The sequence below is a fragment of the Sus scrofa genome, chromosome X (assembly GCF_054392235.1).
Source record: "Sus scrofa isolate SSC_HxYL_T2T_F1_AM1 chromosome X, Sscrofa_HxYL_maternal_Yorkshire_Landrace_v2.0, whole genome shotgun sequence".
NCBI lineage: Eukaryota > Metazoa > Chordata > Mammalia > Artiodactyla > Suidae > Sus > Sus scrofa.
In genome coordinates, this window is record NC_139401.1 from 82,273,319 (window position 1) to 82,290,401 (window position 17,083).

General features: G+C 34.0%; 1 pseudogene; it reads right to left on the reverse strand.

Moving 5' to 3' along the window:
* Positions 1-1,176: 1,176 nt before the first annotated feature.
* On the reverse strand, positions 1,177-1,664 carry LOC100624147 (AN1-type zinc finger protein 6 pseudogene; annotated as a pseudogene).
* Between the last annotated feature and the right edge of the window lie 15,419 nt (positions 1,665-17,083).

Consider the following 17,083-nt stretch of genomic DNA (forward strand, 5'->3'; position numbering starts at 1 on the left):
GATGCTTTTTATTTAATAAGTACTCAGTAAATAGTTGATGAATGAATGAAAATATAACTTAAGCAAGTCTATGTGAAAAGTTACTTAAAGTTGCTGCATTTACACAAGCTATTCACAAGAAAATATAAAATAATAAAATAAGAGATGATGTAGAGTTTCCAATTGCTTAAATACTATGATGGTTATTTTTATGTGTCAACTTGGTTAGGGCACAGTAGGCAGATACTTGAACCAATAACAGTCTATATGTCACTGTAAAATTATTTTTAAAATAAGATTAATATCTAAGTCAGTGGACTTTGATAAGCATTTTACCTTCCATAATGTATATAAGCCTCATCCAATTAGGCTTTAAGAAAAAAGACTGAGGTCCCTGATGAAGAGGAAATTCTGCCTCCAGACTGCCTTTTTAAAATATATTTTTCCTTTTTATTTAATAAAAGACTGGTGGATAAACATAAATACAGTACAATTACTTCAGATCATTCTTCATATTGTATACACACAAACCAATGAGTGTAATCTGAAAGAAATCTTCAGTCAGCAATGAAATGCATACAGCTTTTCCTTCACTTGCTCAAGAAATAAAAAACCCCCACAAACTTAGAGTCTCATCAGCACATACTGTCTTGCGACAAATGATTCAGACATAAATAGTGGGCATGGAGAAACTACATCTAACATATTTATAGCCTTCGTTAATGAAAAACAGAAGCAACCTTAATGATTTAGATACATTCAGTTACTGATAAATAGTTGTACCCTAAAGGGTATTATCAAAAGAGAAATAGTGCTGCAGAGAAAAGCTATATTTACGTACACAATGAGAAAATAAACTGGAAGATTAACACATGCATGTTTACTACTGGAAAAAAGTCACAGCCTCAAAGTTTCTTCACATTTGTTATAAAACCCCTCTGCACTCAACTAAAATTAAAATGATCTTAGGATAATACTTGCAAAATTTACTTAAGTCTTTTCAGCCACAGAAATTGCAATGGAAATAAATGTTCAGAGTCATTTTCAAAACAAAAACAAAAATCTATTCTGATGACGTGCATGATTAAAACGTCTATGCAGGATACAGTGCTCTGCATTCCCAATGACCAGGGGAAAAACACCTCACGTCAACTTTCAGTTTGCAGATGTCAAAGGATTTTTAATTATAGCAGGAGTTCAAATTTTCTGGATTTTTTCACCAACAACTACTGGATTTTCTCAGCAGTGTCAGCTTTGTAATTGTAAGAGCAATTGTGTTCATCTGAGTAACGGTGTACACCATAGTAAACATTTCCACACCAGCATTAAAACCCAGTAATTCCCACTTTCTTCCTGCACATGAAACAGCAATTATTTTTTTGTTTTGGTTTTTCAAGAGATTTGCTTTGCTCTTCAGATGGCTGCTGTGCGGTATCCGATACTGAAGGTTGCAGGTCTTCTGTTTCAGGTATTGCTTTGTCCACAGATGTACTGTTGACTTGGGAAGATGCTACAGATTGTGATAAAAGTGACTGATTTGATATAGGGCTTGGCTGCATAGATGAAAATGTAGAGTATAATGTTAACTGAGCTTCTGGGAGATTGCCTTCTGTGCACTGAACTGGTAAAGACTCAGATGGACTACTGACAGAAGGTACAGGTGCGCTTATGCTACCATGCCTCATACTGACTTCAGCCACAAAGGGGGCAGACACCAGAAATAAGAAAGGCTACGGCTACAACTCTATTATCTGTAAAAAGGTCACCATACCAAAGAACTATAAAAATGAAAAGACAGAGAACTATAACTCAGATGAGGGAGAAAGGAAAAAACCCAGAAAAACAGCTAAGTGATGTGGAGATTCTCAGTCTCCAGGAAAAAGACTTTAGACTGTTGATGCTGAAGATTATGCAAGACACTGGAAATAAACTAGAGGCAAAGATGGATAACTTACAGGAAATATTGAGCAAAGAGATACAAGATATAAAACTTAAGAAGAGATGCAAAATACAATAACTGAAATAAAAAGTTCATTAGAAGCAGCTTACAGCAGAATACATGAGACAGAAGAATGAATAATCAAGGTCGAGGACAGATTAGTGGACTTTACGAATGCAGAACAGAAAAGAGAAAAAAGATTGGAAACAAATGAAGAGAATCTCAGAGAACTCTGGGACAACGTTAAACACACCAACATCCATATTATAGGGGTGCCAAAAGGAGAAGAGAGAGAGAAGGGAACAAAAAAAAATATTCCAAGAGATAATAGCCAAAAACTTCCCTAAAATGGGAAAGGAACCACTCACTCAAATCCAGGAAGTACAAGTACCATATAAAATAAACCCAAGGAGGAATATACTGAGACACATATTAATCAAACTGACCAAAATTAAAGACAAAGAGAAAATCTTGAAAGCAGCTAGGGGAAAGAAACAAATAACATATAAGGGAACCCCAATAAGGTTATCAGCAGATTTTTCAGCAGAAACTCTGCAGGCCAGAAGGGAGTGGCAGGATATACTTAACGTGATGAAAGGAAAAAACCTCCAACCAAGATTGCTTTACCCAGCAAGGCTCTTATTCAGATTTGAAGGAGAAATCAAAACCTTCACAGGTAAGCAAAAGCTGAGAGAATTCAGCAACACTAAACCAGCCTTACAACAAATACTAAAGGAACTTCTCTAGGCAGAAAAGAAAAGGCCACAACAGGAAACAAAAATGCCACAAGTGACAAGGCTCACCAGTAAAGTTATATATACAGTAAAGATATGAAATCATCCATGCACAATTATACCACCAAAATCAGAAATCAGAAATCATGAGAAGAGGTGGGTACAAATGCAGGACACTGGAGATGAACTTGCAATTAAAAACAACTTAAAACAATCTCATATACGTATAGACTCTTATATCAAAACTTCAGAATAAATGCAAACCAAAAATCTACAATGGATACATAAACAAGGAAACTCTGGAGAAGAAATATATCTCATAGTAAATAAGTGCATAATCTACCATAAAGGCAGCCACTTGACATCATTCTTGGAATGCTGAAGTCTCCTTAAATCTGATTCTGATTTCCTCTCCATCAAAGAATTTATGATAATTATAATTAAATAATGCAACTGTACAATTAAATAATACAGTTCTACAATTGTATTACTAATAACCATTTCTCTCCATGGTACAATGTAAGGTCTATAATGTCTTGTTTATCACATCACCTAGAATGGTGTAATGCCTATACTGAAGAATCAATAAAATGTAACAAATTGTGAGGACATATTTATATAGTACACTGTTTTTTAACCACTTATGCATTTTATATTTTACTTATTTTCAGAGGGTGTATTATTTTTGTTATTCTTACCAGTTGTTATTCTTTTTATCATGCTATATAAAATATTTAATGGTATATAAGGCTTTCTTCTTGATAAATTTTAGTTGCACAATATATACACAATTTTAATATAATGCTAATTGTTAAAGAAAAATTGAAATGTAATAGATAATACTAAATAGTAAAGATGAAAGCCATACAAAATGGGATTAAAGCATAGAATAAATTTCCTATTTGTCTCACCAAAAAAAAAAAAAAAAGCTATTTTACATGAGTTCATTTTATGTTTTGTAATGGTTTCACCTTTTTGAAAACCACACTTTAGTATTAATACAAACATCAAATTAATATTCAAAATTACCAAATATTTTAATCAAAGTATTTTTTTGATATTTACTTTTAGAGAAGAGAGGCTTATTTTCAGAATAATTAAAGATTATCTTTCTTTTGTTTAAGTAAATAAATTCATGCACTTTTTATTTATAATTGATAGAAATATTTGAGACAAGCACATATTCCATTTAGTAATCATATATGTATGCAGCTTTAATAATTTTTGAAAAAATATATTATGTAGATGGTTAAATCATAGAGGGATATAATTTTGGAAAAAAGTAAATAACAATGGCTTCTCTTATACGGAGGAAATGGTCTCTCAGTTTAACAGTCCCTCTAACTCTTTTTTCAGTGTAATGTCTTACTGAATTAATTTTCCCTATAATTTGTTATATTTTTAAAGTAAATGGAGAAGATATATTTAATTTGCTATGTTATCCTAACATGACACCATGGGCAAGTAAGTACTGTTGACCTAAAACAAATAGACTAACAGTTATTTTTTCAACAAAAATATGTTTATTCAGAATTAATAGAAAATTGCAATTCAGGATATGCAGCCATGGTAAGCCTCATGCAAGTTCCCACATGGTAAGGGAAAGAGAACTGTTTTATAGAGGGGAAAGGGAAGTTGGGAAGGCTATAGTAAATGAAACTCCATGGCCTTTCTTTGGCTGAGTTGTTGCAAAGAGTTTGTCTTCCTTCCTATTAGGCTCTGCTATTGTCGCAGGGCATGAGAGCTCCCCCTTCTGGTCTCCCAACTCTACTTAATTAAGGTTTCTATTTATCAATTTTTTTTACAGTACTTCCTTATAATATTAATAAAGATTCATAAATACATTCTTTCAGTTCATTCTGTGTATTAGGATTTCTGGGACATTTATAACTTTAAACAAATTTCTTCACCTCTCCCTCTTTTCTCATTGACATCGTAAGCCTCAATAATTTTTTTCTTTTTTTTTTTTTTGTCTTTTTAGGTCTGTACCTGCAGAGTACGGAAGTTAGAAGGCTAGGGGTCAAATTCAAATCAGAGCTACAGCTGCCTGCCTACACCATAGCCACAGCAATGCCAGATCTGAGATAGGTCTGCGACCTACACCATAGCTCACAGCAATGATGGATCCTTAACCTACTGAGCAAGGCCAGGGATCAAACAGGTATCCTCATGGATACTAGTTGAGCTTGGTATTGCTGAGCCACAATGGGAACTTCCCAATAATCTTGATAATTGTTTTTTTTTAATATGCAGAATACAAAAAGAAATCTTTTAGAATCTATGGAGTAGAGAAAACATTCTCAATTTTCTATGATTATTAATCAAACTAGATTTATTGCCTATCATTTTTATTCTTAGAATATCTCTTCAGAAATTTTGAAAAAGCCAGATTCAAACAAAGATACTATCCCTTGAGTTGAAGAAATAAGTGCATTAAGCCTGTGTCTTAACCCCCCAAAATGTGTATTGAATATAAATATGCTTAGAGTTGGGCGTCCTTCTGAATACATGAGTGTTGTTATTTCAGTGTGGCTCCCTGCCAATACAAGCATTTTTTTTTTCTTTTTAGGGCTGCACTAGTGGCATATGGAGTCTCCCTGGCTAGGGGTCTAATCAGAGCTACACTGCCGACCTATGCCACAGCCATAACAATGCCAGTTTCAAGCCACATCTATGATTTAGACCACAGCTCATGGCAATGCCAGATCCTTAACCCACTGAGTGAAGTCAGGGATCAAACCTGCATCCTCAGGATACTAGTTGGGTTCATTTACCACTGAGCCACAATGGGAACTTCTGAAGCTTTTTTTTTTTTAAAAACATATCAAAGTATACACCCAAAATTGTGATAACCCTTATCTCTGGCCAAAGACAAGCATCTGTATGTTAAGAATAAAAATTGATAATATTCTTTCAGAAATGAAGAGAAAAAAACTCCTTTCTCTGACTCCATGTGGAGGGATCAATACTATGAGAGAAAGCGGTGAACATTCTTTACCTCAATGCATACCTCTCCTTTATGAGGCACCCTGTTACAGAAATAAGCCACTTTCCACTTCTCCATGTATGCTTTAAAAAGGCAGCCCCCACTCAGGGGAGGACTTTGATTGTCTGGTTTGGCCTGTAAATGGGTGAATAATAATTAAATGGTGATATATAAACAAGCCTACTTGCCTACATATAGGTGGCATCTGAATAAGCCCACTTATCCACAGAATTAAGCATGTTTTCGCAGTTTAACTTAGTAATAAGGTGATATTTTGATTTCCATCTCTCTGGATTTTTTTATATTTCCTAATTATCAACACGCACAGGTAGGAAAAGGAATGATCTTTATTAATGCTAAAATTATAATAGTTATACAGAAAACTATATGGTAAAAATTTCAAATTTATCTGATCTTTAAAAGTTTATAATGTAGTATTTAATTAATATAATATAAAAGATACTTAGAAATATTTACACGGAAGTTCTATTAAGTGATTTCTCAGACGTATGGCTTTTTGGGGCTTTTGGTCCTGTAAAAAAAAATCAAAAAACCTTCACTACTAATAAAATAGGTTCTCCAGATAAAATACTGGATACCCAGTTAAATTTCCATTTTAGACAAACAACAATTTTTGTTAGTATAGGCAGTACTTGGGATATATATGTATTAAAATATTTTTTTATCTAAAATTTAAATTTAACGACATTAATTTTTTTTCTAAATCTAGCAATGCTAATATACTGGAGTTAAATTTTAAAATTTACCTGGATATGTTCATGGTTTTAATTCTGTGAGGAATTAAATTATCATCTGATATGTTCCTTTTTTTTAAATAATAAAATTATCAAATTATTTTTATTTTAAACTTCAGAAAATCCTTTAATATTAGGGCGTATAGTTCATTTGAAGAGGAGAAAACACTCTTGCAATAGTTTGCAGCAATATTGCTTTAGCTATTCATAAATGTAAATATACACATTCAAAGGCAATGTTTAGAGAAAAGCATATTTTTTGTAATTAAATTACAAAGTATTTTTCTCTACTACTGCTCCAATGATCCTAGAACTCAATTACAATATATGTATTGGGAGGGACTCTCCACACCACCAAGCAATTCTTGGAACTCAAGCTGTGTGTCCTATAATGCAACTCAGTTCTGGTACTATCTACCCAGAGATAGCATGGGATCCCACATGTTCTTTTTCTTTTTGTGGTTTAGGGATTTCCTTTGATTTTATGCTTGTGTCCTCTTCTTTTTAGTTTTTGTGAATGTATTGTTTGGTTTTAATTTGTGGTTGCTGTGTTTTTCAAGTATGTTAATATCTTCTTATATCTTATTTTAGATGATAGTCATATAGCCTCAAACACATTTAAAAAAAAAGTCTAGATTTGCTTACTTTCCTTCCCCATATTTTATGTTTTTGATGACATTTTTTACATCTTCATTTTTATCCTTTGCAGTTTCTTGTTTTTATCATTGCTTTTACAGAATTTTGGGGGGGTTTGTTTTTTTCTTTTTGATCTTTATACCGGCTTATTTAAGTGATTATTCTAATTGTGATTTCCTCCATTCTGTATTTTCTTACTTCTTTCTATTTAGGGGAAACCTTTCAATATTTCTTTTAGAATAGGTTTAGTATTACTATATTCTTTGAGTTTTTGCTTGTTAGAAAAATTGTTAATTTTTCCTTCTATTTCAAGTGATAATCTTGCTGGATAGAGTATTCTAGATTGCGAATGTTTCCCTTTTAGAACTTTGAATACATCTTGCCACTCTCTTCTGACCTGTAGCATTTCTGTAGAGAAATCAGCAGATAGATAGCCTTGTAGGGATTCCCTTGTAATTAACTTTCTTTTTCTCTTGCTGCCTTTAGAAGCCTATTGTTACCTTTAACTTTTACCATCTTTATTGTAATATGTCTTGGTGTAAGTTTGGGTTTATCTGGTTTGGGACCCTCTGTGCTTCCTGTATCTGAATATCTGTTTCTTTCTTTAGATTTAGGAGATTTTCAGCCATAATTTATTCAAATATACTTTTATTCCTTTCTTCCCTTTCTTTTCCTTCAGGGATCCCTATTACATATAGATTGGTATGCTTTGTGTTATCTTACAGATCTGTCTTATATTGTTTTCTTTCTTTTTCTTTTTCTTTTTTTTTTCTTTTTAGGGCCACATCTGCAGCATATGGAAGTTCCCAGCCTAGGGGTCAAATTAAAGCTACAGCTGATGGCCTATGCTACAGCCACAGCAATGCAGGCTCTGAGTCACGTCTGCAACCTATACCACAGCTCACGACAATGCCAGGTCCCTGACTCACTGAGCAAGGCCAGGGATCGAACCCACAACCTCATGGATACAAGTCAGATTCGTTTCCACTGTGTGACAATGGGAACTCCCTGTTTTCTTTTTTTCATCAATTGGCTATCTATCTGCTGTCCTAATGGGTAATTTCCATTGCTGTATTTTCCAAGTCACATATTTGTTCCTCTGCATTATTCATTCTGCTATCCATTGTCTTTATCTCAGATAACAGCTTAGTAAATGAACTAATTCTTCTTGGCTCCTCCTGATAATTTCTAGTTCCCTTTTTACAGTAATCTACATTACTGTCAATAGCCATTCTTAATTTCTTCAGTATTTTTATTACCTCCTTTTTGAACTCAGTATCTGTTAGACTGTAGAGATCTATTTCACTATTTGCTCCTTCAGAAGAATTCTGTTCTTCTAACTGGGAATGGGTTCTGTTCTTCTTCATTTTTCTTATATTTTTCTTATTAAAATCTGTTAGACTGTAGAGATCTATTTCACTATTTGCTCCTTCAGAAGAATTCTGTTCTTCTAACTGGGAATGGGTTCTGTTCTTCTTCATTTTTCTTATATTTTTCTTATTAAAAGTTTAGGGGAACAACTATCTACTGTAATCTTAGAGGGCTATTTATATGTAGGAACTTCTCTGGGTAGCTTTTGTGGGTATACAATTTCTTGGTGTGAGGCCTACTTTTGGTTTGGATATTTGCTGTCTCTTTCTTCAGAGTGTTCAGGCTGATATCCCCCTGATAAGGGGTGTGAAGTTTTATGGTCTGCCTGTGCTTCCAGGGAAGTAGGACAATGGGTGGCACCTGTAAGCAGCACCTCATTGCTGGGTCCTTGGCAGTGGTGGCAACCCATGGGGAGGTGGAGGTGACACCTAGTCATGGGAAGCTCAATATTGGCAAATGCAGAGCACATGCATTACCAGGGAGGTGAGAACAAAGGATAGCACCTGGTTACAGGACCCTGGGCAATGTTGGCAATGGTGCACATACCCAGGGAGGTAGGGGTAATGGGTGGCACCCAGTCACAGGGCCCTCTGTAGCAGCAGCATTGGGGGCTGCAGTAGTGGCAGGTCACACCCACCTCTGGAGTCTGAGATGGCTGCGGTGGCTCACACCCACCCCAATATCCTATGCAAGAGGTGCCCAGCTGCCTAAAAGCCTGAACATGTACAGAGAAAGATGTTCCTATGGCAGGCCCATCCCTACCCCACCCCCTGGCACTCTCCAACAGTGGTGCCTTGCTTCTCAGGCCTCCTCTGTACTACCTTGGTGGTGGCACACCACTCCTTAGCCTCTCAGTGTATTTCCACTCAGCAAATCCTAGTTCTCTTCCCAGGACTGACCTCCAAAGCCTGAGCCTCAGTCCCTTCCCTAACGTTTCAGGCTGTTTCACTGGGCAGTGGTACTGATCATCTGCATGACTCTCTCTCTGCTTTGCCCTTCTCAGACAAGCTGCAGTGTTTTTCTCCAAGACTTTGAGGCTCCCCCATCCTGGCTGATCTTCCTGCCAGTCAGGGGGCTTCCCATTGTGCATATTCCTTTTCTCTTTCACAGTTCCCTTCCAGGAATGCTGGTTCTATCTTGATTCCTTTTCCTCTCTTCTCTCTCTCTCCTTTTTTTTTTTTTTTTTCTACCCAATTATATGGAGGTTTTCTTGCCATTTTTGGATGTCTGAGGCCTGCTAGTGTTCAGTAGACATTCTGTGAGAATTTTTCTACATGTAGATGTGGTTTTTTGATTTGTGGGAGTATGTGAGCTCCAAGTCCTCCTCCTCCACTGTCTTGATTCCCCTAGAGCAGAGTCTTCTCATGCAGTTTTAACTGAGGCAATTCATTCTGAATTTATGGAATGTCAATTGTATTCCAGAATCTGTTGCAAGTCATATATGAAGCAAGGTCCTGGAATGACATCCACTATGTGTGGCCAATAAGGGAGCAGGACGAGACCCCAGTCTTTGCTCTCTGGGCTCTAGTTTTAATATTTGGTTTCTAGTCACTCCTGAATAGCTCTCTCATTCAATAATCTGTCATTGCTTCGTCTCCAATTTTGGCCAATTGGTGGCTTGATTCAAGCCTAGGGTTTTGTTGTTTTTTATTGTTTTTTTTTGTTTTTGTTTTTGTTTTTTAACCTCTGGAACTTGTATATACCCCACATAATCTCAGCACAGAAACAGTTAAATGTTAAAACTTCTAGAAGCTACAGAATGGAGATAATTGTTTTTTAATATTGTGCTAAATAGGGAAATACCATAGTGGCCATGTTTTTACCCACTGGACAATCCTTTTTTAGCTGTTTTCTTATGCTGTCATTATCATTTTAAATATTTTAACCAAAAGGAGTGAGATTTTTAAGATTCTTCCCCTGTTGTAGCATGAGCATAAGGCAGAACAGAGCTAAAAAAGCATAAGACTGCTTAGAAAGAGGCAGAGAACTACATATCTTAACAGACAGAGAAGATGTCTGTTAAGAGAGAAATATTTGTTAAGAAGTTTGCATGATACACCTCACATATACAATTGATAAAAATGTGTGTGAATAAACTTGGAATAGGTGTGTAAAGAAAAATAGTAATTTTTAATAGTAATTAAACATTAGACATAGAAGGGACTGTGCAGAATAAAAATTAGCTAGGCTAAATAATATTAGAAAAGTAATGCATGATATGATAATACTGTTAGAGTTATGTTGATTACACTGAGCTAAGTGTTCTATCATTTTTTTAAGGAAAGCAGAATGAGAAGTTAGAAACAGATTTCCAACACTAATTTTTTAAAATTATCCTTAAGAAAATAATATAATAAATTATTTAATATTTATTCTATAGTGTGAAATATTTTATCTATTAATTTTTATTTACTATCTTGAGACATCTCTACGGAGATGCCCTTGACTAATAACTACAGATAAGATTTTGATACCCAGAGTGACTATAATTAATTTTCTTATATAGAACAGAGTCAAAGTAATATTCTTTTATGTCTTATTATGGTATTTTATTCACCCTTTTCATACTATCCAATAATATTGAACCTAAATTAGACCCCGAATAGAAAATTTGTCTCATTGTCAAAGCCTTGCTTTATCATCTCAGAATTTCTCTCATACTTACTTTAGCACAGAGGTATTCAACCTCTAAGATACACTGTCTTCAATAAAACTTTTTTAAGAATGGAGAGAAAAAAAGGAAGAAAAAAGATATATCATCATAACTCTGGTAAGCAATTACTTAAACTGTGTGTTAAAAAAATCAGATTCAGGCTATCTGAGATGTCACTGTTAAAACAAGAAGACAAGCCAAAAATGGAGTCACTTATGGTAAGCCCCATGTCACCAAACTGAGACATAATACTTAATTCTAGTTTTCACTCTCCCAAAAATGTAATTTTAAACCAGTCAAGCAGGAATTACAAGCTCAGCACTTGTGAGGTAATCTGCATGACAGATCCCTGCCTTCCTCTAAAGGAAAATGACCTTGCTACAACCAATCCACTTCTTACTAGTGTAACTTCATTGTCCCACTCTCTTCTGCCTCTGTAACTCTTTTGTTTAGAATACCTGCTTGGTTCTCCTTTCTATATGCTAAATGAGATGCTGCCTGATTCTTAAATCATTGAGTAAAGCCAATAAGATCTTTAAAATATACCTAGTTAAATTGTTTTATGGTAGTATGCAGAAAGTGCATTCTAATAAGCATACCTGACAATGCTAAGTTAAGTAAAATGGTAATGCAACCCTAGGTTATCTGGAGCTGAGAAGAGCAGTCCCTTCTTCATTTAGATGCACTTGACTACTATTCTACGAAGAGTCAATCAGTGCAGTTACTATGGTATTTGCTTTCTGTTACCATCTTTTGGCAGCATTAGTAAGCAATAGCTATTAAGATGACAATCATTCAAACAACATCAATACCAGTGCTCTGTGATAAGGATTTATTAATTCTTAAACATTGTGAACTGTGAAAATTTAAGCTTGTCTTGATTTATTTTGAAATGTATCAGGATACAAGACCATGTTTTTCTTAATTCTAAAATGTGATTTTCTTTAATATCCCTAACTGTTTATACTAAATCAATGAGAAAATTATCCTATCTTGAATACTTGGCCACATATCTAACTGCAGAAGTTAAATTTAGAGAATTCATATTATAGGTTTAGAGATGTACAGATGTCAAAAAATCATGTTTTTAAACATTGAGGTTTAAAATGAATATTAATCATAATGGATTATTAAGCTTTATTCAAATATGTAAGAGCATGAGACCCTAATTCCACATATATATATAACTGCACACCTGCTGCTTCCCTTCTGTGATAAACAGTACATATACTTGGAAGTATGCTTTACTTATGATTTACCTTTCTGTATTTTAAGTCTCCTTTTGATAGGAAAATAAATTTGCAAGAGTATTTATTATGATATAGCATATTTATTATAGTTTATATGGATGCTCAGCTTATTAAAAATACTATAATATTTTATATTTATCAATCTTGTAATCTTTCATGGTGGCTTAAAAGAACTACAAATGACAAGCAACTATTTGCATACTATGAGAGCAGTTATTTTAGATTTAAGTGTGTGTCTAAATTTGATCCATGGGTTGATATGGGAAGCTCCTTGCTTTGTTGATTCATGAGAAAGCACAATCCTACCTACTAGAAGATTAACTTGTTAATATATTCATTTGTTTAATATTTACTTTAAAAAGTAATTTTCTTTGCTTATTAGTTATGTCTGTTCAACATATTAGTCTCTAATTTTCATTGTTAATACAATATTATGGGACTATGAATAACAAATATATCAAAATTACCAAATTACCTTCCAAATACCTAATGTGGAAAGCCAAGCTATTTTTGCTGTTACAAATGAAATAACTCCACCATTATTTAGTGATTATTTTTAACAAATATTATTTTCAAGATACTGCATAACACATACTGACTTTAACAATAAATGGCCGCAAGATACACAAACATAATTACACACACACACACACAAATTCTCATCAAACTGCTCTTTTTAAAAATTGGTGAAGAAATATTTCTTACTGAATCTTTTAATGGGAAAAGTGAAACAATAAAACTATGTGATATTATGGGAAAAAAATCAAGTTATTCAGAAGTATAGGAAGTCTTACAGCAGCTCTTTAAAAGTCTATTTTTGTTTTGGTTTTTTAATCCAATAACTGATGTTTGTCCTGCTACTTTCTTTCTGAAAGTTATAGCTATATCAATGTCATTATAACTTTTAGAAGCTTAAAATTTAATCTTTGTTATTTTGAGAGAGCAGAAATAATCACCTTCAGCAGTAGCATTATGAAAATTATGTGGTACATATGTGCAATGTAATATTACTCAGCCATAAAAAATGATGAAATAATGCCATTTGCAACAACATGAACCGACCTAGAGATTACCATACTAAATGAAGTTAGTAAAAAACAAACATCACATGAGAATACTTATATGTGAAATACTTTTTAAAAAGATACAAATGAACTTATTTGCAGAATAGAAATAGACTCACAGACTTTGAAAAACTTACGGTTACCCAAAGTGGTAGATTGGGGTGAAGGAGGATGAAGTGGGGGTTTGGGACTGCCATATGCACACCGAGGTGTATGGAATGATTTGCCAGTGGGTCCCTGTATAAGACAAAGAACTCTACCCAATATTCTGTGGTAATCTATGTGGGTAAAGAATCTGCAAAAGAGTGGATGTGCATATATATATAACTGAATCACTTTGTTGCAGAGCAGAAATTATCACGACATTGTAAATCAACTATATTTCAATAAAATTTAAAAAATGGAAAAAGTAAACTATAATGTTACCTACAATCACAGTAGAATAAGAACTAAAAGAGGGAGTTCCCATCGTGGCGCAGTGGTTAACGAATCTGACTAGGAACCATGAGGTTGTGGGTTCAATCCCTGGCCTCGCTCAGTGGGTTTAGGATATGGCATTTCCGTGAGCTGTGGTGTAGGTTGCAGATGCCGCTCAGGTCCCACATTGCTGTGGCTCTGGTGCAGGCCGGCGGCTACAGCTCCGATTCGACCCCTAGCCTGGGAACCTCCATATGCCTCGGGAGTGGCCCTAGAAAAGGCAAAGAGACAAAAAACAAACAAACAAAAAAAAAAACTAAAAGAGGATTGCAAATGAAGTTTTGCTACTTTTATTAGTGTGATACATACATATATAACTATATAAGTATATATCATATATAATATATATAAACACCCTCCAATACACACCAAGATGAAATGTATTACTAAAGGTAAATAAAAGTTAAGAAATAGTATATAGGAGAAAGAAAAATCTTTCTTTTTTCTTTAAACATTTTAGGTTTATTGACTGGGGCCCTGCAAATAAGACGAACAAAAAACAAAAGAGAACACAGATATTTATTAATGCATGCGTTGTGCATATACACAGGAGAACTTAATTATTGGTAACTCAAAGAGGTGGTGAGAACTTTGTCTTCAATTGCCTCTTAGTGAAGGATAATTTGTGGAGAAGTCACAAGAAAAAAGGAAAAGAGTTTTAGGCTTCCAAGGGTGGATGACTATGAGAAGGAAAATATAGGGAGGAACGACTGGAGTAAAGCTTTTTTTGTACATGTCCATCTAAATGCTAACCTTGCCTTTTTAATGTCCATAAAACTTTCACAGGAGAGAGAATTTACAGCTATCCTCCTTTCTCAAAAGTTTATACTTTTAGTCAGGTAAGAAAATATCCAGGAAGGCTGGTGGCTCAATGTAAATACATATTGAAAACTCAGAAAAGAAATATTTTTTTCTAGCCAGTGCTTTCAAATATTTTTCCAGTTAATTTTTTAAATTAATTTAATTTTTTATCTACAAATGTGATTCTTCCAAAAATTCTTGAATCACATCTCTGACATAACTATATCACAGGTATTCATATTGTTTCAAATATAAAATTCTGTTAACAAAATCTTTAATAGTTGCACGATAAATGAAGAGAAGAATTTTTAATAATTTAGAATTGAATATCTATGTTAAGCCAGGAGTTTGTGATGCACCATTTCATTAAATCCTTACCACAACCCTGAAAATGTACATCATAAATCTCCCTTTTATAGATGGGAAAAATCTGGATATTCCAAGCAACATTCCTGATGACTCACACTTAGCAGATCTATCAACCATGTAGTAGTTCTTCCAGTTTTGCAAGTCTATTCTAGCAGAAGCTGTCAGTGCTATATGTTTCCTTAACTTTACTTCCAATGGCTAGTGCCTGCATCTTGACAGAAAGCACTCTCTTGCTACCAGAACCTACTTTGTCTGTATGGCTAGCCAGAATTATTGGGAATTCCTGTCCTTTGTTTAAAAATATTTTTGGAGTTTTCTTATGGCATAGCAGGTTAAGGATCTGGGGTTTTCACTGCAGCTGCTCAGATAATTGCTGTTGTGTGTGTTTATCCCTGGCCCAGGAACTTTCACATGACATGTGCACAGACAAAAATGAAAACAAGCATGTTTTCCTTTATGAGATAGCAGCACATGATAGATATATTGGAAATAATTAATTTTCAACAGATCAGCACTTTTTTCTTGTTTGTTTTCCCTGACCGATGAGATAAGAAAACATAAGATTTCAGAGAGCAAAGAGTTGTGACAAAGATGGAAATGATGAAGAAAATGAGTGTTCATGATTATGGTGAATAATTTTATCATAAAAAATTTTTGGCTATGGAAAGTGCTGAGGCTAAAAATAAATATTGTTAAAAATCTGATTAATAGAAAAAAGAAAAAGAAAAAAGTAAATGGTTAGAATTACCAAATGGCAATGTTTGTGGTACTATATATATTTTTTTAATATCCTGAAAGTGAGCATCTTGCAGGCAAAATTCATTGCATGCTTTGCTTCAACTTTTGAAGAGGTCAAAAAGTCACCTTATTCTAATGATCAGTCAAAAAGATTCCCAATGAATACACAGTGCTCCACAGCAGAAATAAAAAAGAGATGGTGTCTGAAGAGGAAATGAAAACAAAGCAGTCCTGAGGAAAACAATGATTTTTAATCCACTGATTTTCAACACAAGTGCAAAGAAAACATTCTTATCACTCTTTTGTTTTAATCAGTTTTTTATGCTTAAAGTTTGCTATGTTAAATTACATGTAGGGAAATGGAGAGAAGCCTCCACCTGTTCTTTTTCCAAGTTATTGAGCTGGATGAAAAGATTTTGTCTCTCTGGAATGCTTCCAAGCTGTTTTTTACAGCAACTGCTATGAGTAAACTTGAGTAGAATAGACATACAAATTTTTCATGTCATCTCTTGATATCTCTCAAAAGGGTCCCACACAAATTCAATCCTTCATAAAGTTTTTTATATTTACCTAAAAAAAATGCTTACCTTTGATAAATATCCAATTTGTGAGGCAGGTGGGGACAAAGATGAGATTTACTACTAATTACTAGTAATTGTTTCAAAATAACAAAGCACTATAAAATATCTGCTGTTTTAATACAGGAGTAAATAAAAATTTATTAACACAGAAGTTGAAATTGTTAATTTTCATAACAAGTTTTTAGTTGCTAATATCACCATTCACAGCTACGCTTGCTGGTAGAGTGCATTTTATGACATGTGTATTGTTCATTCATTATGCTTACACAAATGAATTACAATCAGTTCATGAAGAAAGTTGTTTAGAATGACAAAGTTAGAATTCTACTACAAAGCATTTTAAAAAAACTGTAATGCTACTATATTTTCTTGTTTTATTTACATTTGTGATCTTCAGAATGCCCTAGACATGTATTGTTTATTACTTAATGAATTTTATTACATTTATAGGTGTACAACAATCATCATGACCCAATTTTATAGCATTATTATCCCAAACCCCCAGCACATCCCCCCACCACCCAACCTGTCTCATTGGAAACCATAAGTTTTTCAAAGTCTGTATGTCAGTATCTGTTCTGCAAAGAAGTTCATTGTCTCCTTTTTTTTTAGATTCCACATGTAAGTGATAGCATTTGATGTTGGTGTCTCATTGTCTGACTGACTTTGCTTAGCATGATAATTCCTAGATCCATCCATATTGCTAAAAATACTGTTATTTCTTTCCTTATAATGGCTGAGTCATATTCC